This window comes from Mchenga conophoros, linkage group LG3 (assembly GCF_057382185.1).
Source record: "Mchenga conophoros isolate Kocher_MC1m ecotype Shallow Benthic linkage group LG3, M_conophoros_male_GT1.1, whole genome shotgun sequence".
NCBI classification, from domain to species: Eukaryota; Metazoa; Chordata; class Actinopteri; order Cichliformes; family Cichlidae; genus Mchenga; species Mchenga conophoros.
In genome coordinates, this window is record NC_140528.1 from 51,288,773 (window position 1) to 51,312,292 (window position 23,520).

At 44.0% G+C, this 23,520-nt stretch overlaps 15 non-coding genes across 15 annotated transcripts; all 15 read left to right on the forward strand.

The window, feature by feature from the left end:
- The first annotated feature begins 44 nt into the window (after positions 1-44).
- trnas-gcu (transfer RNA serine (anticodon GCU)) lies at positions 45-126 on the forward strand. Its single transcript has one exon. It is a non-coding gene; the product is annotated as a tRNA-Ser (tRNA).
- Positions 127-763: 637 nt separating this feature from the next.
- On the forward strand, positions 764-836 carry trnaa-agc (transfer RNA alanine (anticodon AGC)). The gene has a single exon. It is a non-coding gene; the product is annotated as a tRNA-Ala (tRNA).
- Positions 837-1,895: 1,059 nt separating this feature from the next.
- trnas-gcu (transfer RNA serine (anticodon GCU)) lies at positions 1,896-1,977 on the forward strand. The gene has a single exon. It is a non-coding gene; the product is annotated as a tRNA-Ser (tRNA).
- A 637-nt stretch (positions 1,978-2,614) lies between these two features.
- trnaa-agc (transfer RNA alanine (anticodon AGC)) lies at positions 2,615-2,687 on the forward strand. The gene has a single exon. It is a non-coding gene; the product is annotated as a tRNA-Ala (tRNA).
- Positions 2,688-3,756: 1,069 nt separating this feature from the next.
- Positions 3,757-3,838, forward strand: trnas-gcu (transfer RNA serine (anticodon GCU)). The gene has a single exon. It is a non-coding gene; the product is annotated as a tRNA-Ser (tRNA).
- A 637-nt stretch (positions 3,839-4,475) lies between these two features.
- Positions 4,476-4,548, forward strand: trnaa-agc (transfer RNA alanine (anticodon AGC)). Its single transcript has one exon. It is a non-coding gene; the product is annotated as a tRNA-Ala (tRNA).
- Positions 4,549-5,607: 1,059 nt separating this feature from the next.
- Positions 5,608-5,689, forward strand: trnas-gcu (transfer RNA serine (anticodon GCU)). The gene has a single exon. It is a non-coding gene; the product is annotated as a tRNA-Ser (tRNA).
- Positions 5,690-6,326: 637 nt separating this feature from the next.
- Positions 6,327-6,399, forward strand: trnaa-agc (transfer RNA alanine (anticodon AGC)). Its single transcript has one exon. It is a non-coding gene; the product is annotated as a tRNA-Ala (tRNA).
- A 1,068-nt stretch (positions 6,400-7,467) lies between these two features.
- Positions 7,468-7,549, forward strand: trnas-gcu (transfer RNA serine (anticodon GCU)). The gene has a single exon. It is a non-coding gene; the product is annotated as a tRNA-Ser (tRNA).
- A 637-nt stretch (positions 7,550-8,186) lies between these two features.
- On the forward strand, positions 8,187-8,259 carry trnaa-agc (transfer RNA alanine (anticodon AGC)). Its single transcript has one exon. It is a non-coding gene; the product is annotated as a tRNA-Ala (tRNA).
- A 1,059-nt stretch (positions 8,260-9,318) lies between these two features.
- trnas-gcu (transfer RNA serine (anticodon GCU)) lies at positions 9,319-9,400 on the forward strand. Its single transcript has one exon. It is a non-coding gene; the product is annotated as a tRNA-Ser (tRNA).
- Positions 9,401-10,037: 637 nt separating this feature from the next.
- On the forward strand, positions 10,038-10,110 carry trnaa-agc (transfer RNA alanine (anticodon AGC)). The gene has a single exon. It is a non-coding gene; the product is annotated as a tRNA-Ala (tRNA).
- A 1,068-nt stretch (positions 10,111-11,178) lies between these two features.
- On the forward strand, positions 11,179-11,260 carry trnas-gcu (transfer RNA serine (anticodon GCU)). Its single transcript has one exon. It is a non-coding gene; the product is annotated as a tRNA-Ser (tRNA).
- A 637-nt stretch (positions 11,261-11,897) lies between these two features.
- trnaa-agc (transfer RNA alanine (anticodon AGC)) lies at positions 11,898-11,970 on the forward strand. The gene has a single exon. It is a non-coding gene; the product is annotated as a tRNA-Ala (tRNA).
- A 1,375-nt stretch (positions 11,971-13,345) lies between these two features.
- Positions 13,346-13,418, forward strand: trnaa-cgc (transfer RNA alanine (anticodon CGC)). Its single transcript has one exon. It is a non-coding gene; the product is annotated as a tRNA-Ala (tRNA).
- Positions 13,419-23,520: the final 10,102 nt, after the last annotated feature.

The following is a 23,520-nucleotide window of genomic DNA, read 5'->3' on the forward strand; positions in this document are numbered from 1 at the left end:
AGAATAAATTCCCAATTCTGCTGGCAAAGAAACTGCAGCCACGAGATGAGGTGGCCGAGAGGTTAAGGCGATGGACTGCTAATCCATTGTGCTCTGCACGCGTGGGTTCGAATCCCATCCTCGTCGAGTCCTCTTTCTACTTATCTTAATGCATGTTGTGAGATTGGCTGCCAAAGTAGGCATGATGCAATGCCTCAGCTCTTCTTTGGCTCAGTACTCCCTATAGTTCACCATGTGGTCTTGTTGCACAGGTCACGTTAAAGAGAATGGTCTGCTAATACAATGGCCAAAAGATACTTTGTTTCCAGAATAGTCAGTGCTCCAAACGAACGCATGTGGCTTCCTTTGGCAAATGTTTATTTGCACGTCTCCTCTGAGTACCTTTCAGGTACTGTCAGGTTAACGCTGGCTTTAAACCTCATCAGTGTTTGTCCATCTGAGGTGATTGTCTCCCCTCTTACCTTCACAATACTGGCCGATGGCAGCCAAGAGTCACGCAGCAATGCCCCCAGTCCAGTCTGACATCTCTTTTTCTCCAGAAGCAGCTGAAAGGTGCTTCCACAAACGGTGACAGTCTCCCAGCATAATGTGTAGTGCCCAGACTAGAGTTGGTCCTTAATGTCACGTATGCGCAGTGATTCTACCACGGGGTCTTGTTGTAGTTGGCATGCCCAGAAACCCATGAAGGCGAGGCGTCCTTTTTAGATCCGCCGGAGTTAAAGGTCCATATGACAAGATGAAGCTACAATCACCAACTGACAAAGGGGAATTAGCTCAAATGGGAGAGCGCTCGCTTAGCATGCGAGAGGTAGCGGGATCGATACCCGCATTCTCCAGTGACCATTTGCACATCCTCGTCTAGCCCACCAGCAGGTTCTGTAGACAGTCCATTGGTTTTGTCTCATTATGTCTATGACTTTACTCATTATACTCACTTTTCAAGGCTTTGTGTCATCACTTCAGGGAAGAATTCAAAGGAAAAGAAAAAGTAATGTTGTCGTGTAAATAAGAATGCTAGGGGTGCTAGACCAATGGCAAAGGAAAAGCCTTATAGTGAGTTCAAGGTGAGCCTTGACACTAAGCATGGAGAAAGGGACTTGTACCAATTGGTATGGCAGAGAGATGAAGCTGGAAAGGATGGACAGCAGTTTAAAGTCATTAAGGGTGGAAATGGTAATGTGCTAACAAGGGAAGGAGTACTTTGAAGGGAAGATGTGGGTGGAGACCAAATAAAGGGGTGATTTGTGACACCAGGATAGCAGCAGGTGTGAAAGGCAAGCTTTACAGGACGGTGGTGAGAACTGCTCTGATGTATTGTTTTATGACTGTGGCACGGAGGAAAAGACGAGAGGCCGAGATGGAGTTGTCAGAGTTGAAGATGGTAAGTTTTTTTATGTTGGGAGTGTCCAGGATGGAAAAAGATTAGAACTGACTATGTCAGAGGGACAGCTGGGGTTGAGCGGTTTGGAGACAAAGTTAGACCGGTAAGGCTGCGGTGGTTTGGAAATGTGCAGAGGAGGAAAATAAGATATACTGGGAAAAGGGTGTAAAATATGGAGCTGCTAGGCAGGAGGAAAAGAAAAATACAGAAGAGAAAGTTCATGGATCTAGTTGAGGAGGACATGAAGAGGGTTGCTGTGACAGAGGAGAATGCTAGGGGCAGGGTGAGATGGAGGCAGATGATCCACTCTGGCAACCCCCAAGAAGAACAGGCTCAAAGAAGAAGCCAGCATCACTCCAGGCTTCTACCAAAGTGTTACGCAGCCCCTCGTGGGGGATCTGGAGTAGATTTCCCTGCGTCGATACACTAGCGCTCAGCTCGCATTTTGTCCATCCAGACTACATGGTCACAGAATAAATTCCCAATTCTGCTGGCAAAGAAACTGCAGCCACGAGATGAGGTGGCCGAGAGGTTAAGGCGATGGACTGCTAATCCATTGTGCTCTGCACGCGTGGGTTCGAATCCCATCCTCGTCGAGTCCTCTTTCTACTTATCTTAATGCATGTTGTGAGATTGCCTTCCAAAGTAGGCATGATGCAATGCCTCAGCTCTTCTTTGGCTCAGTACTCCCTATAGTTCACCATGTGGTCTTGTTGCACAGGTCACGTTAAAGAGAATGGTCTGCTAATGCAATGGCCAAAAGATACTTTGTTTCCAGAATAGTCAGTACTCCAAACGAACGCATGTGGCTTCCTTTGGCAAGTGTTTATTTGCACGTCTCCTCTGAGTACCTTTCAGGTACTGTCAGGTTAACGCTGGCTTTAAACCTCATCAGTGTTTGTCCATCTGAGGTGATTGTCTCCCCTCTTACCTTCACAATACTGGCCGATGGCAGCCAAGAGTCACGCAGCAATGCCCCCAGTCCAGTCTGACATCTCTTTTTCTCCAGAAGCAGCTGAAAGGTGCTTCCACAAACGGTGACAGTCTCCCAGCATAATGTGTAGTGCCCAGACTAGAGTTGGTCCTTAATGTCTCGTATGCGCAGTGATTCTACCACGGGGTCTTGTTGTAGCTGGCATGCCCAGAAACCCATGAAGGCGAGGCGTCCTTTTTAGATCCGCCGGAGTTAAAGGTCCATATGACAAGATGAAGCTACAATCCCCAACTGACAAAGGGGAATTAGCTCAAATGGGAGAGCGCTCGCTTAGCATGCGAGAGGTAGCGGGATCGATACCCGCATTCTCCAGTGACCCTTTGCACATCCCCGAGATGCCCACCAGCAAATTCTGCATCCAATCCATTGGTTTTGTCTCATTATGTCTATGACTTTACTCATTATACTCACTTTTCAAGACTTTGTGTCATCACTTCAGGGAAGCATTCAAAGGAAAAGGAAGGAAAAGAAAAAGTAATGTTGTCGTGTAAATAAGAATGCTAGGGGTGCTAGACCAATGGCAAAGGAAAAGCCTTATAGTGAGTTCAAGGTGAGCCTTGACACTAAGCATGGAGAAAGGGACTTGTACCAATTGGTATGGCAGAGAGATGAAGCTGGAAAGGATGGACAGCAGTTTAAAGTCATTAAGGGTGGAAATGGTAATGTGCTAACAAGGGAAGGAGTACTTTGAAGGGAAGATGTGGGTGGAGACCAAATAAAGGGGTGATTTGTGACACCAGGATAGCAGCAGGTGTGAAAGGCAAGCTTTACAGGACGGTGGTGAGAACTGCTCTGATGTATTGTTTTATGACTGTGGCACGGAGGAAAAGACGAGAGGCCGAGATGGAGTTGTCAGAGTTGAAGATGGTAAGTTTTTTTATGTTGGGAGTGTCCAGGATGGAAAAAGATTAGAACTGACTATGTCAGAGGGACAGCTGGGGTTGAGCGGTTTGGAGACAAAGTTAGACCGGTAAGGCTGCGGTGGTTTGGAAATGTGCAGAGGAGGAAAATAAGATATACTGGGAAAAGGGTGTAAAATATGGAGCTGCTAGGCAGGAGGAAAAGAAAAATACAGAAGAGAAAGTTCATGGATCTAGTTGAGGAGGACATGAAGAGGGTTGCTGTGACAGAGGAGAATGCTAGGGGCAGGGTGAGATGGAGGCAGATGATCCACTCTGGCAACCCCCAAGAAGAACAGGCTCAAAGAAGAAGCCAGCATCACTCCAGGCTTCTACCAAAGTGTTACGCAGCCCCTCGTGGGGGATCTGGAGTAGATTTCCCTGCGTCGATACACTAGCGCTCAGCTCGCATTTTGTCCATCCAGACTACATGGTCACAGAATAAATTCCCAATTCTGCTGGCAAAGAAACTGCAGCCACGAGATGAGGTGGCCGAGAGGTTAAGGCGATGGACTGCTAATCCATTGTGCTCTGCACGCGTGGGTTCGAATCCCATCCTCGTCGAGTCCTCTTTCTACTTATCTTAATGCATGTTGTGAGATTGGCTGCCAAAGTAGGCATGATGCAATGCCTCAGTTCGTCTTTGGCTCAGTACTCCCTATAGTTCACCATGTGGTCTTGTTGCACAGGTCACGTTAAAGAGAATGGTCTGCTAATACAATGGCCAAAAGATACTTTGTTTCCAGAATAGTCAGTGCTCCAAACGAACGCATGTGGCTTCCTTTGGCAAATGTTTATTTGCACGTCTCCTCTGAGTACCTTTCAGGTACTGTCAGGTTAACGCTGGCTTTAAACCTCATCAGTGTTTGTCCATCTGAGGTGATTGTCTCCCCTCTTACCTTCACAATACTGGCCGATGGCAGCCAAGAGTCACGCAGCAATGCCCCCAGTCCAGTCTGACATCTCTTTTTCTCCAGAAGCAGCTGAAAGGTGCTTCCACAAACGGTGACAGTCTCCCAGCATAATGTGTAGTGCCCAGACTAGAGTTGGTCCTTAATGTCTCGTATGCGCAGTGATTCTACCACGGGGTCTTGTTGTAGTTGGCATGCCCAGAAACCCATGAAGGCGAGGCGTCCTTTTTAGATCCGCCGGAGTTAAAGGTCCATATGAAAAGATGAAGCTACAATCCCCAACTGACAAAGGGGAATTAGCTCAAATGGGAGAGCGCTCGCTTAGCATGCGAGAGGTAGCGGGATCGATACCCGCATTCTCCAGTGACCCTTTGCACATCCCCGAGATGCCCACCAGCAAATTCTGCATCCAATCCATTGGTTTTGTCTCATTATGTCTATGACTTTACTCATTATACTCACTTTTCAAGGCTTTGTGTCATCACTTCAGGGAAGCATTCAAAGGAAAAGAAAAAGTAATGTTGTCGTGTAAATAAGAATGCTAGGGGTGCTAGACCAATGGCAAAGGAAAAGCCTTATAGTGAGTTCAAGGTGAGCCTTGACACTAAGCATGGAGAAAGGGACTTGTTCCAATTGGTATGGCAGAGAGATGAAGCTGGAAAGGATGGACAGCAGTTTAAAGTCATTAAGGGTGGAAATGGTAATGTGCTAACAAGGGAAGGAGTACTTTGAAGGGAAGATGTGGGTGGAGACCAAATAAAGGGGTGATTTGTGACACCAGGATAGCAGCAGGTGTGAAAGGCAAGCTTTACAGGACGGTGGTGAGAACTGCTCTGATGTATTGTTTTATGACTGTGGCACGGAGGAAAAGACGAGAGGCCGAGATGGAGTTGTCAGAGTTGAAGATGGTAAGTTTTTTTATGTTGGGAGTGTCCAGGATGGAAAAAGATTAGAACTGACTATGTCAGAGGGACAGCTGGGGTTGAGCGGTTTGGAGACAAAGTTAGACCGGTAAGGCTGCGGTGGTTTGGAAATGTGCAGAGGAGGAAAATAAGATATACTGGGAAAAGGGTGTAAAATATGGAGCTGCTAGGCAGGAGGAAAAGAAAAATACAGAAGAGAAAGTTCATGGATCTAGTTGAGGAGGACATGAAGAGGGTTGCTGTGACAGAGGAGAATGCTAGGGGCAGGGTGAGATGGAGGCAGATGATCCACTCTGGCAACCCCCAAGAAGAACAGGCTCAAAGAAGAAGCCAGCATCACTCCAGGCTTCTACCAAAGTGTTACGCAGCCCCTCGTGGGGGATCTGGAGTAGATTTCCCTGCGTCGATACACTAGCGCTCAGCTCGCATTCTGTCCATCCAGACTACATGGTCACAGAATAAATTCCCAATTCTGCTGGCAAAGAAACTGCAGCCACGAGATGAGGTGGCCGAGAGGTTAAGGCGATGGACTGCTAATCCATTGTGCTCTGCACGCGTGGGTTCGAATCCCATCCTCGTCGAGTCCTCTTTCTACTTATCTTAATGCATGTTGTGAGATTGGCTGCCAAAGTAGGCATGATGCAATGCCTCAGCTCTTCTTTGGCTCAGTACTCCCTATAGTTCACCATGTGGTCTTGTTGCACAGGTCACGTTAAAGAGAATGGTCTGCTAATACAATGGCCAAAAGATACTTTGTTTCCAGAATAGTCAGTGCTCCAAACGAACGCATGTGGCTTCCTTTGGCAAATGTTTATTTGCACGTCTCCTCTGAGTACCTTTCAGGTACTGTCAGGTTAACGCTGGCTTTAAACCTCATCAGTGTTTGTCCATCTGAGGTGATTGTCTCCCCTCTTACCTTCACAATACTGGCCGATGGCAGCCAAGAGTCACGCAGCAATGCCCCCAGTCCAGTCTGACATCTCTTTTTCTCCAGAAGCAGCTGAAAGGTGCTTCCACAAACGGTGACAGTCTCCCAGCATAATGTGTAGTGCCCAGACTAGAGTTGGTCCTTAATGTCTCGTATGCGCAGTGATTCTACCACGGGGTCTTGTTGTAGCTGGCATGCCCAGAAACCCATGAAGGCGAGGCGTCCTTTTTAGATCCGCCGGAGTTAAAGGTCCATATGACAAGATGAAGCTACAATCCCCAACCGACAAAGGGGAATTAGCTCAAATGGGAGAGCGCTCGCTTAGCATGCGAGAGGTAGCGGGATCGATACCCGCATTCTCCAGTGACCCTTTGCACATCCCCGAGATGCCCACCAGCAAATTCTGCATCCAATCCATTGGTTTTGTCTCATTATGTCTATGACTTTACTCATTATACTCACTTTTCAAGACTTTGTGTCATCACTTCAGGGAAGCATTCAAAGGAAAAGGAAGGAAAAGAAAAAGTAATGTTGTCGTGTAAATAAGAATGCTAGGGGTGCTAGACCAATGGCAAAGGAAAAGCCTTATAGTGAGTTCAAGGTGAGCCTTGACACTAAGCATGGAGAAAGGGACTTGTACCAATTGGTATGGCAGAGAGATGAAGCTGGAAAGGATGGACAGCAGTTTAAAGTCATTAAGGGTGGAAATGGTAATGTGCTAACAAGGGAAGGAGTACTTTGAAGGGAAGATGTGGGTGGAGACCAAATAAAGGGGTGATTGTGACACCAGGATAGCAGCAGGTGTGAAAGGCAAGCTTTACAGGACGGTGGTGAGAACTGCTCTGATGTATTGTTTTATGACTGTGGCACGGAGGAAAAGACGAGAGGCCGAGATGGAGTTGTCAGAGTTGAAGATGGTAAGTTTTTTTATGTTGGGAGTGTCCAGGATGGAAAAAGATTAGAACTGACTATGTCAGAGGGACAGCTGGGGTTGAGCGGTTTGGAGACAAAGTTAGACCGGTAAGGCTGCGGTGGTTTGGAAATGTGCAGAGGAGGAAAATAAGATATACTGGGAAAAGGGTGTAAAATATGGAGCTGCTAGGCAGGAGGAAAAGAAAAATACAGAAGAGAAAGTTCATGGATCTAGTTGAGGAGGACATGAAGAGGGTTGCTGTGACAGAGGAGAATGCTAGGGGCAGGGTGAGATGGAGGCAGATGATCCACTCTGGCAACCCCCAAGAAGAACAGGCTCAAAGAAGAAGCCAGCATCACTCCAGGCTTCTACCAAAGTGTTACGCAGCCCCTCGTGGGGGATCTGGAGTAGATTTCCCTGCGTCGATACACTAGCGCTCAGCTCGCATTTTGTCCATCCAGACTACATGGTCACAGAATAAATTCCCAATTCTGCTGGCAAAGAAACTGCAGCCACGAGATGAGGTGGCCGAGAGGTTAAGGCGATGGACTGCTAATCCATTGTGCTCTGCACGCGTGGGTTCGAATCCCATCCTCGTCGAGTCCTCTTTCTACTTATCTTAATGCATGTTGTGAGATTGGCTGCCAAAGTAGGCATGATGCAATGCCTCAGCTCTTCTTTGGCTCAGTACTCCCTATAGTTCACCATGTGGTCTTGTTGCACAGGTCACGTTAAAGAGAATGGTCTGCTAATACAATGGCCAAAAGATACTTTGTTTCCAGAATAGTCAGTACTCCAAACGAACGCATGTGGCTTCCTTTGGCAAATGTTTATTTGCACGTCTCCTCTGAGTACCTTTCAGGTACTGTCAGGTTAACGCTGGCTTTAAACCTCATCAGTGTTTGTCCATCTGAGGTGATTGTCTCCCCTCTTACCTTCACAATACTGGCCGATGGCAGCCAAGAGTCACGCAGCAATGCCCCCAGTCCAGTCTGACATCTCTTTTTCTCCAGAAGCAGCTGAAAGGTGCTTCCACAAACGGTGACAGTCTCCCAGCATAATGTGTAGTGCCCAGACTAGAGTTGGTCCTTAATGTCTCGTATGCGCAGTGATTCTACCACGGGGTCTTGTTGTAGTTGGCATGCCCAGAAACCCATGAAGGCGAGGCGTCCTTTTTAGATCCCCCGGAGTTAAAGGTCCATATGACAAGATGAAGCTACAATCCCCAACTGACGAAGGGGAATTAGCTCAAATGGGAGAGCGCTCGCTTAGCATGCGAGAGGTAGCGGGATCGATACCCGCATTCTCCAGTGACCATTTGCACATCCTCGTCTAGCCCACCAGCAGGTTCTGTAGACAGTCCATTGGTTTTGTCTCATTATGTCTATGACTTTACTCATTATACTCACTTTTCAAGGCTTTGTGTCATCACTTCAGGGAAGCATTCAAAGGAAAAGAAAAAGTAATGTTGTCGTGTAAATAAGAATGCTAGGGGTGCTAGACCAATGGCAAAGGAAAAGCCTTATAGTGAGTTCAAGGTGAGCCTTGACACTAAGCATGGAGAAAGGGACTTGTACCAATTGGTATGGCAGAGAGATGAAGCTGGAAAGGATGGACAGCAGTTTAAAGTCATTAAGGGTGGAAATGGTAATGTGCTAACAAGGGAAGGAGTACTTTGAAGGGAAGATGTGGGTGGAGACCAAATAAAGGGGTGATTTGTGACACCAGGATAGCAGCAGGTGTGAAAGGCAAGCTTTACAGGACGGTGGTGAGAACTGCTCTGATGTATTGTTTTATGACTGTGGCACGGAGGAAAAGACGAGAGGCCGAGATGGAGTTGTCAGAGTTGAAGATGGTAAGTTTTTTTATGTTGGGAGTGTCCAGGATGGAAAAAGATTAGAACTGACTATGTCAGAGGGACAGCTGGGGTTGAGCGGTTTGGAGACAAAGTTAGACCGGTAAGGCTGCGGTGGTTTGGAAATGTGCAGAGGAGGAAAATAAGATATACTGGGAAAAGGGTGTAAAATATGGAGCTGCTAGGCAGGAGGAAAAGAAAAATACAGAAGAGAAAGTTCATGGATCTAGTTGAGGAGGACATGAAGAGGGTTGCTGTGACAGAGGAGAATGCTAGGGGCAGGGTGAGATGGAGGCAGATGATCCACTCTGGCAACCCCCAAGAAGAACAGGCTCAAAGAAGAAGCCAGCATCACTCCAGGCTTCTACCAAAGTGTTACGCAGCCCCTCGTGGGGGATCTGGAGTAGATTTCCCTGCGTCGATACACTAGCGCTCAGCTCGCATTTTGTCCATCCAGACTACATGGTCACAGAATAAATTCCCAATTCTGCTGGCAAAGAAACTGCAGCAAAGAGATGAGGTGGCCGAGAGGTTAAGGCGATGGACTGCTAATACATTGTGCTCTGCACGCGTGGGTTCGAATCCCATCCTTGTCGAGTCCTCTTTCTACTTATCTTAATGCATGTTGTGAGATTGGCTGCCAAAGTAGGCATGATGCAATGCCTCAGCTCTTCTTTGGCTCAGTACTCCCTATAGTTCACCATGTGGTCTTGTTGCACAGGTCACGTTAAAGAGAATGGTCTGCTAATACAATGGCCAAAAGATACTTTGTTTCCAGAATAGTCAGTGCTCCAAACGAACGCATGTGGCTTCCTTTGGCAAATGTTTATTTGCACGTCTCCTCTGAGTACCTTTCAGGTACTGTCAGGTTAACGCTGGCTTTAAACCTCATCAGTGTTTGTCCATCTGAGGTGATTGTCTCCCCTCTTACCTTCACAATACTGGCCGATGGCAGCCAAGAGTCACGCAGCAATGCCCCCAGTCCAGTCTGACATCTCTTTTTCTCCAGAAGCAGCTGAAAGGTGCTTCCACAAACGGTGACAGTCTCCCAGCATAATGTGTAGTGCCCAGACTAGAGTTGGTCCTTAATGTCTCGTATGCGCAGTGATTCTACCACGGGGTCTTGTTGTAGTTGGCATGCCCAGAAACCCATGAAGGCGAGGCGTCCTTTTTAGATCCCCCGGAGTTAAAGGTCCATATGACAAGATGAAGCTACAATCCCCAACTGACGAAGGGGAATTAGCTCAAATGGGAGAGCGCTCGCTTAGCATGCGAGAGGTAGCGGGATCGATACCCGCATTCTCCAGTGACCCTTTGCACATCCCCGAGATGCCCACCAGCAAATTCTGCATCCAATCCATTGGTTTTGTCTCATTATGTCTATGACTTTACTCATTATACTCACTTTTCAAGGCTTTGTGTCATCACTTCAGGGAAGCATTCAAAGGAAAAGGAAGGAAAAGAAAAAGTAATGTTGTCGTGTAAATAAGAATGCTAGGGGTGCTAGACCAATGGCAAAGGAAAAGCCTTATAGTGAGTTCAAGGTGAGCCTTGACACTAAGCATGGAGAAAGGGACTTGTACCAATTGGTATGGCAGAGAGATGAAGCTGGAAAGGATGGACAGCAGTTTAAAGTCATTAAGGGTGGAAATGGTAATGTGCTAACAAGGGAAGGAGTACTTTGAAGGGAAGATGTGGGTGGAGACCAAATAAAGGGGTGATTTGTGACACCAGGATAGCAGCAGGTGTGAAAGGCAAGCTTTACAGGACGGTGGTGAGAACTGCTCTGATGTATTGTTTTATGACTGTGGCACGGAGGAAAAGACGAGAGGCCGAGATGGAGTTGTCAGAGTTGAAGATGGTAAGTTTTTTATGTTGGGAGTGTCCAGGATGGAAAAAGATTAGAACTGACTATGTCAGAGGGACAGCTGGGGTTGAGCGGTTTGGAGACAAAGTTAGACCGGTAAGGCTGCGGTGGTTTGGAAATGTGCAGAGGAGGAAAATAAGATATACTGGGAAAAGGGTGTAAAATATGGAGCTGCTAGGCAGGAGGAAAAGAAAAATACAGAAGAGAAAGTTCATGGATCTAGTTGAGGAGGACATGAAGAGGGTTGCTGTGACAGAGGAGAATGCTAGGGGCAGGGTGAGATGGAGGCAGATGATCCACTCTGGCAACCCCCAAGAAGAACAGGCTCAAAGAAGAAGCCAGCATCACTCCAGGCTTCTACCAAAGTGTTACGCAGCCCCTCGTGGGGGATCTGGAGTAGATTTCCCTGCGTCGATACACTAGCGCTCAGCTCGCATTTTGTCCATCCAGACTACATGGTCACAGAATAAATTCCCAATTCTGCTGGCAAAGAAGCTGCAGCCACGAGATAAGGTTGCCGAGAGGTTAAGGCGATGGACTGCTAATCCATTGTGCTCTGCACGCGTGGGTTCGAATCCCATCCTCGTCGAGTCCTCTTTCTACTTATCTTAATGCATGTTGTGAGATTGGCTGCCAAAGTAGGCATGATGCAATGCCTCAGCTCTTCTTTGGCTCAGTACTCCCTATAGTTCACCATGTGGTCTTGTTGCACAGGTCACGTTAAAGAGAATGGTCTGCTAATACAATGGCCAAAAGATACTTTGTTTCCAGAATAGTCAGTACTCCAAACGAACGCATGTGGCTTCCTTTGGCAAATGTTTATTTGCACGTCTCCTCTGAGTACCTTTCAGGTACTGTCAGGTTAACGCTGGCTTTAAACCTCATCAGTGTTTGTCCATCTGAGGTGATTGTCTCCCCTCTTACCTTCACAATACTGGCCGATGGCAGCCAAGAGTCACGCAGCAATGCCCCCAGTCCAGTGTGACATCTCTTTTTCTCCAGAAGCAGCTGAAAGGTGCTTCCACAAACGGTGACAGTCTCCCAGCATAATGTGTAGTGCCCAGACTAGAGTTGGTCCTTAATGTCTCGTATGCGCAGTGATTCTACCACGGGGTCTTGTTGTAGTTGGCATGCCCAGAAACCCATGAAGGCGAGGCGTCCTTTTTAGATCTGCCGGAGTTAAAGGTCCATATGACAAGATGAAGCTACAATCCCCAACCGACAAAGGGGAATTAGCTCAAATGGGAGAGCGCTCGCTTAGCATGCGAGAGGTAGCGGGATCGATACCCGCATTCTCCAGTGACCCTTTGCACATCCCCGAGATGCCCACCAGCAAATTCTGCATCCAATCCATTGGTTTTGTCTCATTATTTCTATGACTTTACTCATTATACTCACTTTTCAAGGCTTTGTGTCATCACTTCAGGGAAGCATTCAAAGGAAAAGGAAGGAAAAGAAAAAGTAATGTTGTCGTGTAAATAAGAATGCTAGGGGTGCTAGACCAATGGCAAAGGAAAAGCCTTATAGTGAGTTCAAGGTGAGCCTTGACACTAAGCATGGAGAAAGGGACTTGTACCAATTGGTATGGCAGAGAGATGAAGCTGGAAAGGATGGACAGCAGTTTAAAGTCATTAAGGGTGGAAATGGTAATGTGCTAACAAGGGAAGGAGTACTTTGAAGGGAAGATGTGGGTGGAGACCAAATAAAGGGGTGATTTGTGACACCAGGATAGCAGCAGGTGTGAAAGGCAAGCTTTACAGGACGGTGGTGAGAACTGCTCTGATGTATTGTTTTATGACTGTGGCACGGAGGAAAAGACGAGAGGCCGAGATGGAGTTGTCAGAGTTGAAGATGGTAAGTTTTTTATGTTGGGAGTGTCCAGGATGGAAAAAGATTAGAACTGACTATGTCAGAGGGACAGCTGGGGTTGAGCGGTTTGGAGACAAAGTTAGACCGGTAAGGCTGCGGTGGTTTGGAAATGTGCAGAGGAGGAAAATAAGATATACTGGGAAAAGGGTGTAAAATATGGAGCTGCTAGGCAGGAGGAAAAGAAAAATACAGAAGAGAAAGTTCATGGATCTAGTTGAGGAGGACATGAAGAGGGTTGCTGTGACAGAGGAGAATGCTAGGGGCAGGGTGAGATGGAGGCAGATGATCCACTCTGGCAACCCCCAAGAAGAACAGGCTCAAAGAAGAAGCCAGCATCACTCCAGGCTTCTACCAAAGTGTTACGCAGCCCCTCGTGGGGGATCTGGAGTAGATTTCCCTGCGTCGATACACTAGCGCTCAGCTCGCATTTTGTCCATCCAGACTACATGGTCACAGAATAAATTCCCAATTTGTCCATCTGAGGTGATTGTCTCCCCTCTTACCTTCACAATACTGGCCGATGGCAGCCAAGAGTCACGCAGCAATGCCCCCAGTCCAGTCTGACATCTCTTTTTCTCCAGAAGCAGCTGAAAGGTGCTTCCACAAACGGTGACAGTCTCCCAGCATAATGTGTAGTGCCCAGACTAGAGTTTGTCCTTAATGTCTCGTATGCGCAGTGATTCTACCACGGGGTCTTGTTGTAGTTGGCATGCCCAGAAACCCATGAAGGCGAGGCGTCCTTTTTAGAGCCACCGGAGTTAAAGGTCCATATGACAAGATGAAGCTACAATCTCCAACTGAAAAAGGGGAATTAGCTCAAATGGGAGAGCGCTCGCTTCGCATGCGAGAGGTAGCGGGATCGATACCCGCATTCTCCAGTGACCCTTTGCACATCCCCGAGCAGCCCCCCAGCATGTTCTGTACCCAATCCATTGGTTTTGTCTCATTATGTCTATGACTTTACTCATTATACTCACTTTTCAAGGCTTTGTGTCATCACTTCAGGGAAGCATTCAAAGGAAAAGAAAAAGTAATGTTGTCGTGTAAATAAGAATAGAATAGAATAGAATAGAATTCAACTTTATTGTCATTGCACATGCACAGGTACAGGGCAACGAAATGCAGTTTGCATCCATCCAGAAGTGCTTTAGTGATATAGATATATTACAATATATATTAGCAATAATATAGATATGTGAGTATATTACAGAAATGGGTCTATTATGGTATGTTATAATGTACACGGTATGAAGTATGTTGTGAATATTCTATAACTATAAGTATGTACAGGCTGTAGTGAGTACAAGCTATGTACAGGATATGAACAGGATATAAATATGAAAAACTATACAGAATATGAAATAAATAACTTTACAGAATCTGGGATATACAGCTATACAGAAATGGGAACTATGCAAGTTGTAAACAGTTGTAGGATTAAAGATTATCGAATGTACAGAATGATTATTTACACAGAGCTATACAGTAGTGCAGTTAAGATAAGTGAGGGTGTAGATAGTTTCTACAGAGGCTATATAAAGTGCTAGTGGTTGTGAGTGGTGGTTCACTCCATGTTATTATTGTGTGTTTGAGGGTACAGTTGTCCATTGTGGGTGTGTGTATGTTCAGTCCATGAGTTTAACGTGGGTCAGATGTTAGGAGGCAGAGTTCAGGAGTCTGACAGCTGTGGGGAAGAAGCTGTTCCGGTACCTGGTGGTCTTAGTCCGGAGGCTCCTGTGGCGCCTCCCAGAGGGCAGGAGGGTGAAGAGTCCATGTGATGGGTGACTGGGGTCTTTGATGATTTTCCCAGCCCTTTTCAGACACCGCTTCCTGTAGATGTCTTTTATGGCAGGAAGTGGTGCTCCGGCGATGCGCTGGGCAGTTTTCACGACCCTCTGCAACGCCTTCCGGTCCGAGGCAGAGCAGTTCCCGTACCAGACTGTTATACAGTTGGTCAGGATGCTCTCGATGGTGCAACGATAGAAGTTCACCAGGATGTCTGAGGACAGGTGGTTCTTCCTCAGAGTCCTCAAGAAGAAGAGGCGCTGGTGAGCCTTCTTGACCAGCTTGGAGCAGTTGGTTGTCCAGGTGAGATCCTCGGAGATGTGGACTCCCAGGAACTTGAAGCTGCTCACACGCTCCACAGCCGTCCCCTTAATGTGGATGGGTGGATGTGGATCAGCATTCCTCCTGTAGTCCACGATGAGCTCCTTGGTCTTCTCGGTGTTAAGCAGCAGGTTGTTTCTGTCGCACCACTCAGCCAGACGATCCACCTCCTCCCTGTAGGCGGCCTCATCGTTGTCACTGATGAGGCCAATCACCGTGGTGTCATCTGCAAACTTAATGATGGTGTTGGAACCATCAGCAGGTCTGCAGTCGTGGGTGAAGAGGGAGTAGAGGAAAGGGCTCATCACACAGCCTTGTGGTACACCGGTGTTCATTGTGATGGTAGATGAGCAGCGGTTATCCAGCCGGACATGTTGGGGGCGGTTGGTCAGGAAGTCCAGTAACCATTTGCAGATGAGGGAACTGATACCCAGGTCTGTCAGTTTCCTGATGAGTTGTGAGGGGTGGATTGTATTGAATGCTGAACTGAAGTCTATAAACAGCATTCTGGCGTAGGTGTTGTTGTTGTCCAGGTGTGAGAGGACAGAGTGCAGTGCGATGGAGACTGCATCCTCTGTGCTCCTGTTCCGGCGGTATGCGAATTGGTGGGGGTCCAGGGTGGGGGGGAGACAGGATTTGAAGTGTGCTAGGACCAGCTGCTCTAAGCACTTAGTGATGATGGGGGTGAGTGCTACTGGGCGGTAATCATTGAGGCAAGATGGGTTGGAGTTTTTGGGTATCGGGACGATGGAGGTGGATTTGAAGCAGGCCGGTACCACAGCGTGGGCCAAGGACAGATTGAATATGTCTGTGAGCACTCCTGCAAGCTCCCCAGAACACGCTCTGAGAACACGCCCGGGGATGCTAGGGGTGCTAGACCAATGGCAAAGGAAAAGCCTTATAGTGAGTTCAAGGTGAGCCTTGACACTAAGCATGGAGAAAGGGACTTGTACCAATTGGTATGGCAGAGAGATGAAGCTGGAAAGGATGGACAGCAGTTTAAAGTCATTAAGGGTGGAAATGGTAATGTGCTAACAAGGGAAGGAGTACTTTGAAGGGAAGATGTGGGTGGAGACCAAATAAAGGGGTGATTGTGACACCAGGATAGCAGCAGGTGTGAAAGGCAAGCTTTACAGGACGGTGGTGAGAACTGCTCTGATGTATTGTTTTATGACTGTGGCACGGAGGAAAAGACGAGAGGCCGAGATGGAGTTGTCAGAGTTGAAGATGGTAAGTTTTTTATGTTGGGAGTGTCCAGGATGGAAAAAGATTAGAACTGACTATGTCAGAGGGACAGCTGGGGTTGAGCGGTTTGGAGACAAAGTTAGACCGGTAAGGCTGCAGTGGTTTGGAAATGTGCAGAGGAGGAAAATAAGATATACTGGGAAAAGGGTGTAAAATATGGAGCTGCTAGGCAGGAGGAAAAGAAAAATACAGAAGAGAAAGTTCATGGATCTAGTTGAGGAGGACATGAAGAGGGTTGCTGTGACAGAGGAGAATGCAAGAGGCAGGGTGAGATGGAGGCAGATGATCCACTCTGGCAACCCCCAAGAAGAACAGGCTCAAAGAAGAAGCCAGCATCACTCCAGGCTTCTACCAAAGTGTTACGCAGCCCCTCGTGGGGGATCTGGAGTAGATTTCCCTGCGTCGATACACACATACGTCGATGTCCTAGTTTGGTGCCTTTTAAAAAATGTCATGTTTCTGTAATTGTGAAGTTCAGAGGGCTCAAAAATGCTGTCAACTTAAAAAAAAACACCAAATTTCAACTTAGTCCTACCTGAAGGCCTGCAAGTCCACACAGTAAAACAGATCATTTTAGCACAAGTTAATTAAAAATGCTAAAACTATTGCACAAGAGGAGTCAGGTGGTCAGGTGAGATGGAAGGATGGAGAGGTCATCTTCTTTTACTCAGCTTGGAAACCAATCAGATTTGTTTGATCGTGAATGATTAGCTGACTAGTTGTCAGTGTTGTACATGAGTAAAAAGATCTCTTTATTCAGCAGAGCTGAGTGCAGCGCTGCCAGTATTTTCTCCATGAGGAGCGATTTATCTGTCGACATTCGAGTCAACTCCGTGGAGACACAAAGGTGATGTTCATGTTTAGTTAAGGGACAAAAATGGTTAAGCAAAAAAGAAGCTAATATGAAAGTGGGTGTCTTAACATGTGTTAAATGCAGTCTGTATCAGCACTTCTGAGCCCTAAAAACATAACCTAGAGGGGTTTTTTTAAAAGTATACTACTATCCTAAGTGTCCTAGTGAGTGGATGCAAAGGTTATATGGGAGTAAGATGATCTCTCCTTTCAGTTTCCGGTTCAGTGTCTCACTTAGAAGCTTTCATGACAGGACTTCGCCAGCTCATATTCTTGACATTGGTTTTTTAACCTTTTTTCTCCATGGAGGATACTCTCTGCATGTTTTATCTGTCAGTTTTAAAGTTTTACTTATTAGCGTTTAGTAAATAATGAGTATTGTACGTGTGATGTGTACGCTGTGTGTTTTGCTTACAGCATATTTCAAAAGTGAAATCTGGGGCACAGCTTATGTTTGCAGTATACTTGAATGATTCTCTGTTTTTCCCCTGTAGTGTTTGTATTAAATGTGTAAATTAAGTTTGTAAGCAGCTTCTCTCTAAAGGTGATGTTAAATAACTCAACCTTTCCTCTTAGCTTATAGAAGAGTCCATGGGTCCCAGCTCTGACTCCATGAAACGTGATCGATCCAGGATGGAACCGCCCATCTTTAGAGATCAGAAATCCAAATTGTGAGTGTAAAGTTTGTACTTGTTTGCCTGGCCGATCTCTGTATATTATAAGTAGGTACTAATGGAAAAGGGGCTTTAGTTCACAGAAAAGTGTTGCACATCCCAGCTGTGTCTCCATTAAGAGTGATCGATCCAAGATGTATTCTCTCCACTTTAAAGATGAGAAATCAAAATGGTAAGTGCAAAGTTTGTACTTGAGAACATGTCCGACACATGAAAGACGTGTTCTTTCATGTGTCGGACAGATTTCTTTTCTAATACCAGGAACCATGGGTGCATAATGAAGTCTAAACCACAATCACTGAACAAAGTGCTGCACAACTAAAAATAAAAGGTTACCGACTTCAGTTTATGATGCAAATATCTGCTTGCTTCACAAAACTGGAAAGGAAGAAGGTGACCCAGCAAATTACAGACCCATTGCTCTTTTAAATGGTGATCATAAAATCATAACCAAAGTTTTAGCTACAAGATTAAAAAAAAAAACATTTCACCAATTATACACCCCAACCAAACAGGATTTGTTCCTGGTAGATGGTCATTTAATAACATTCGTTTATTACTAAACACAATGTATTCAAGCTATGGAAAAGAGGCAAAAATAGCTATGCTCTCTCTTGACACCCAGAAAGTGTTTGACCAGATTGAATGGTTTTATATATTTGAAACCCTTAAACGGGGAATATTTCATGGATTGGATTAAAATGATTTATTTGTGTCCGGTGTCCTGCATCCTCACAAATGCAGATAAATCTTCTCCCCTTCAATTACAACGCGGAGTGAGACAGGAGGAACCCCTCTCACCTCTTCTTTTTGACATAGCTCTGGAGCCCCTTGCTATTAACATAAGAAATCAACCCAGGAATACAGGGAGTCAAATTTGGGAATGCTGAAAGTCTTGTTAATATGTATACAGATGATTTATTGATCTGTCTTTCTGAACCAGAAATTTCATTTCCTAACCTTTTAAATTGTATTAAACACTTCGTGAAATTATCAGGATTTATGATTAATTGGGAGAAATCTGAATTCATGCCGATAACAGATAATTTCTGCCCAAAGTTTCTCAGCTCACTCACATTTAAATTAGTGACTATATCCTTTACCTATCTTGGCCTCAAAATTCTTAAAAATCCCAAACTCCTTTATAAACTGAACTTCTTGGAAATGCTGGACAAACTCAAAGAGGATATTAGAAAATGGAAATTGCTCCCTTTGTCTTTGATTGGTTGAATAAATAATTAGAATGATGTCTTTGCCACAATTTCTATATCTTTTTCAAAACCTTCCTATTTACTTGCCACTTAAATTCTCCCATTTATCTGGACAGGAAAACCTCCAAAGATATCTAAAGCTCATCTTCAACAAAGTACTTCCAGTGGGTGGGGTTGGGTCTTCCTGTGTTTAGACACTATTACTGGGCTGCAAATTTAAGAGCTCTATTATACTGGCAGTGGGGTTTGCCTACGACAACCGTTATGAGAATCTCCCGCTCTGGCTTCAGATACAGCAACAGTATCTGGAACCTCATTACCGGCCTTATTGTTTTCTAACACCTCCTTTAATAAATGGATCAGTTGTAATTTTGTTGTTAAACATTCTCTAAAGATATTAAGTCAAATCAGGAAATTTCTTAAATTACCTAACCTCTCAGTAAGAATGCCAATAACACCTAACCAGTTGTTTAAAAATGGACAGGGTGTTTTTAGATTGGGGGAAAAGGGATTGAAACATATCAAGGACTTATATATAGATGAGAAAACTGCTTCTTTCCTTCAACTTCAACAAAACTTTCAGCTACCTCAATCACATTTTTTCCGCTATCTACAAATAAAGAATTTTGTTCAACGAAACTTTTCAGACTTTCCACCGAAACCACTAAATCATACTTACCTTGAAACAATTCTGAAATCAAACTCTAAACATCTGATTTCCCAGTTTGTTAAGTGCTTTACAATTTCAGTAGAATCCGATCGAATCAGGAATAGATGGGCTGAAGACCTCGGTGTCTCTCAGTCTGATGACCAATGGTCAAACTGTTTGTCCAGCATTCAGAAAGGCTCAATAAACACCAGATACAAACAAATTCAGTTTAAGTCATCCACAGACTACATTTTTCTGAACTCAAACTTAAACAGATTTATAAGTCTGTATCTCCTCTATGTGATAGTTGTAATGTTGATGAAGGTTCCCTTGCACATCTATTTTGGCACTGCCCAGCCTTAAATGTATTTTGGTGCCAGATTTTTACGTGGCTTTCAAACCAATTTAGGAAAAAAGTACCACTTCATGTTACACTGGCTATATTTGGATCTTCTGCCTCAATCGAATCCTTTTCCTGCTCACAAAAACAGATAACTACAATGGGTATGCTTGCTGCAAAGAAACGTGTTTTCTTACAGTGGTGGTCTCCTTCGGCTCTGTGTTTTAAGAGGTGGCTTAATGAGATGGTGTCTGTGGCCAGAGTGGAACAGATAAGATTTGACAGGGAAGGGAAAACATTGCGTTTTTGCATGATTTGGCAGCCATTTCTATAATTTTTAAAAATTAATTGATCTTAATTTTATACCTCCCCCTCCGCGTGCACTTCCCCATTTTATTTAATTACTTATTTATTTATCATTGTTATAGTTTCTTTCTAAATTTCTTTACTTCCTCAGTTATTTTATTTTTCATTTATTCATTGTTCTCCATGCTTACAAGTTCACATACGCTAATTGTAGTAATTGTTTACAATTGAATCTGTATAAGTATGTTGTGTTCAGTTGTAAAAGCAAAAATAAAATATAATTTTTTTAAAATGAGTGGAAGTCACACAGATGCCAGCATTGTGGTTAGACATTAAGTTTATGCAGCACTTAGCAGTTTAATGGGAATGTACATAATGGACATAATGGAAATGTCCTGTAACTGCAGGTCACTGAAATGGCCAAGAATGAATTTGTGAACATGCTTATATATGGAGTTTAACAATAAATAACTCATCAAAGTGTGTTTTTTGATTGGTTACATCAATGTCAACTTTCTAGTTCACAGTCAAATGCTTCAGGATCTGCAGCTCCCAGTAAGATGTCGTTAAAGACTGAAAGATCCAAGTTTGAGCCACTCGGGTTTGAAATGGAGACAAGAAGGTAAGTCTAATTTCTTCTGTAAGGGAAAATATCTTAAATTGCTGATGGATTAATCTGAGGCTAATGATGAGGCAGGAGAAAGTCTTTGTTACTGTAAGATATTACTCAGTAATCTAAAGAGACTCTTATAAAGAAACAAAGAAATATTGGCCTCTCAAGGAGATTGTGAGTCTTTGTGAGGCTGGGATCAGTTTATCATGAACAAAAGCCAGCACCTCTCCAAAACTAAGTTGGGATCACAATAAGGAGGATCCACAGGCACCTTGTAACCTGATTTATAAAGAAAACACTCGTCACACTAATAGGCAAGTGCCAGAAGCACCCACAGCAGCTATATGTCTTAGATTCTGATAAAAAGAGGTGGAGAGTTTTTACTTGGCATGGGGCAGGGTCTGATTAATGACTCCATGAAGAGGCAACTAAATGAAAGAGAAGATCACCAGAATAGCAACCAGCATTAAAGCAAAGAAACATGAGGAGAGAGATTCTGGCTGGCAGTGACTGAACTTTCAGGTCCTGACCACATTTAGTTATATTTTGGGTTCAAGTACAAGACTCCACATAATAGGCAAAAGATGAATCTTTAAACTACCTTTGTTTGAGGTATCAAAAGTCCATGAAACAAAGTCTATAAAGTCAAAAAATTAAATAAAGTCGCAGAAGCAAACTGGATATCAAAAACTAACACAATACAAAGTCTGACATCCAGAGATGGGCAGTAACGCATTACAAGTAACGCGTTACTGTAATCTGATTACTTTTTTCGAGTAACGAGTAAAGTAAGGGATTACTATTGCAAAAACGGTAATTAGATTACCGTTACTTTCCCGTAGGAACGCTGCATTACTGCGTTACTAAAACCGTGATTTTTGGCGAGAATGTCTCACGACAGTGACGTAAGCGAGTGCGCCGTTAGTGACAACAGCTGTGTGCAGATCAACAATGGATCACATATCGAGTGCGGGAGAGAGTATGAGCGTGCAGCGTTTAAAGCGTGGAAGTACTGACCTTACTTTGAGTTTGATTCCATAAAAAGTGACAAAAACATTAGCATCCGTCGTGCGTGGGAAGAAAACTTCTTTTTACAGCGAGAAAAACCCCTAAACTTCCAAGCAAGCACCGAGTAGCAACGACGTAATGGGAAACTCACAGAGAAAGTCGCGGATTCTTCAACTGACCGCGGCACACCTGCACCAGGGTAAACCTCCGCCTACCGCAGTCCTGCTTTACAGGTGAAAATAGAGCAACAGGACAGCTGAGTCTTTGACTTTATTTATGTTCTGCTGTGTTTTACTTGCATCTATTTGAAAGACTGAGTGTAAACACAAAAATATTTTATTTTTTGTGCTGGAATGTGCAGAAAATAGGTTTAAATGTTAAACTAATTTATTCAACTCAGAGAATGTTGCATATAATTAAATTTTTGCTTGATGCATAAAGTTAAAAGATTAAAACTGATAAAACAAGTTAAAAAAAGAGACTTTTCCATTTGATTACATTTTGTATGATGGATTATGTAGAAAAAGTAGAATTGGGCTGAAAGATTTATCACTTTATCACCTCTTCAGGTTGTAAATCGTGTTTTTAAAAAGTAACTAAGTAACTAAGTAACTAAGTAATTAATTACTTTTGAAAATAAGTAATCAGTAAAGTAAGGGGATTACTTTTTTGGGGAAGTAATCAGTAATTAGTTACTGATTACTTTTTTCAAGTAACTTGACCAACACTGCTGACATCAAAAGAGAGATAAAGACCCTCATCTTTGCTACAGCAAAATAAAAAAATAAAAAAATAATAAAAACTGAGCTTGTTTACTCTTTACTCTGGCAAAAGTTTGTCTTCTTTTTTCTTCTTCTCTGGGGTTTTAACAGCAACTGGCAAAATTTAAAGCATGAAAACAGCTAACAGAAAATCACGATACCACTTTTTTATGTCCGATACCGGTACCGATATCATAAATTTGGATATCGGCTGATACCGATATGAATCCGATATAGTGTGTTTTTTTAATCAATAAACTGTTTTGTTTTAAAATATCTTGCTGCTTTTTGTATAAGTTCATACTCAAGTTTAAAAAAACAAAACAAAAAAAACCACTAAAGCTATTCTGTTATACCTGTATGCAAAAAATACACTGCACCCAAAATATTTCATAGTTCAGCAACACTGACATGCTAATAATGCTAATAATGCTGATAATCTAATAAACTTAAACCTACTCCATCCTCCATATTCTGGTATTTTAGTTTAAATCCCAACTCAAAACTCATCTGTTCAAATCTGCATATTCACTGTGAACCCACTGTTTGTTAGTTTTATCTTGTGCTTTTGTTTTATTGTTCTTATTCTGCCATTGTTTTACTAAGTGTTTTATCTTATTGTAAAGTGTCCTTGGGTGACTTGAAAGGTGCTCATAAATAAAATGTATTATTATTATTATTTTAAAGAGTACTTAGCAGAAATATTACAGTTTTTTCTGAATGCTTAAACCCTAACTGTGATTCCTGTAGCACAATCTCTAAAACTATTCAGACTTATAGCAAAACCACTCACTGAGTTTGCAAAACTAAAAGCACAAAAACTGCTTTGCACTCAGTTTGCAATTTTGTAACACACACTTTGCAAAACTGTAGGCACAATTCACTGCACAACACTCAATTTCCAAATTTCCAACACACTCCTAGCAAAAGTATACACATGTGTGGCTATCATTAACACTAATTTGCCAACTGTCTGGCACACTTTCACATGTGAAAACTTTTTTAGATAATTAGTTCACTTTGCAATCAGCCTAAGCACTATAATACAGGTAAGCTGTGTGTGCGGAGTACAATGGAGCGAGCAGAAAGAGTGAGAAGTAGAGAAGGCCGAGGAAGAGGACGTGGAGGTGAAGAAGTAGGATGAAGAGGACGACAAGGACAAGGAGGAGCAAGAGGAAGATGAGGAGGGGGGAGAGGAAGATGAGGAGGGGGGAG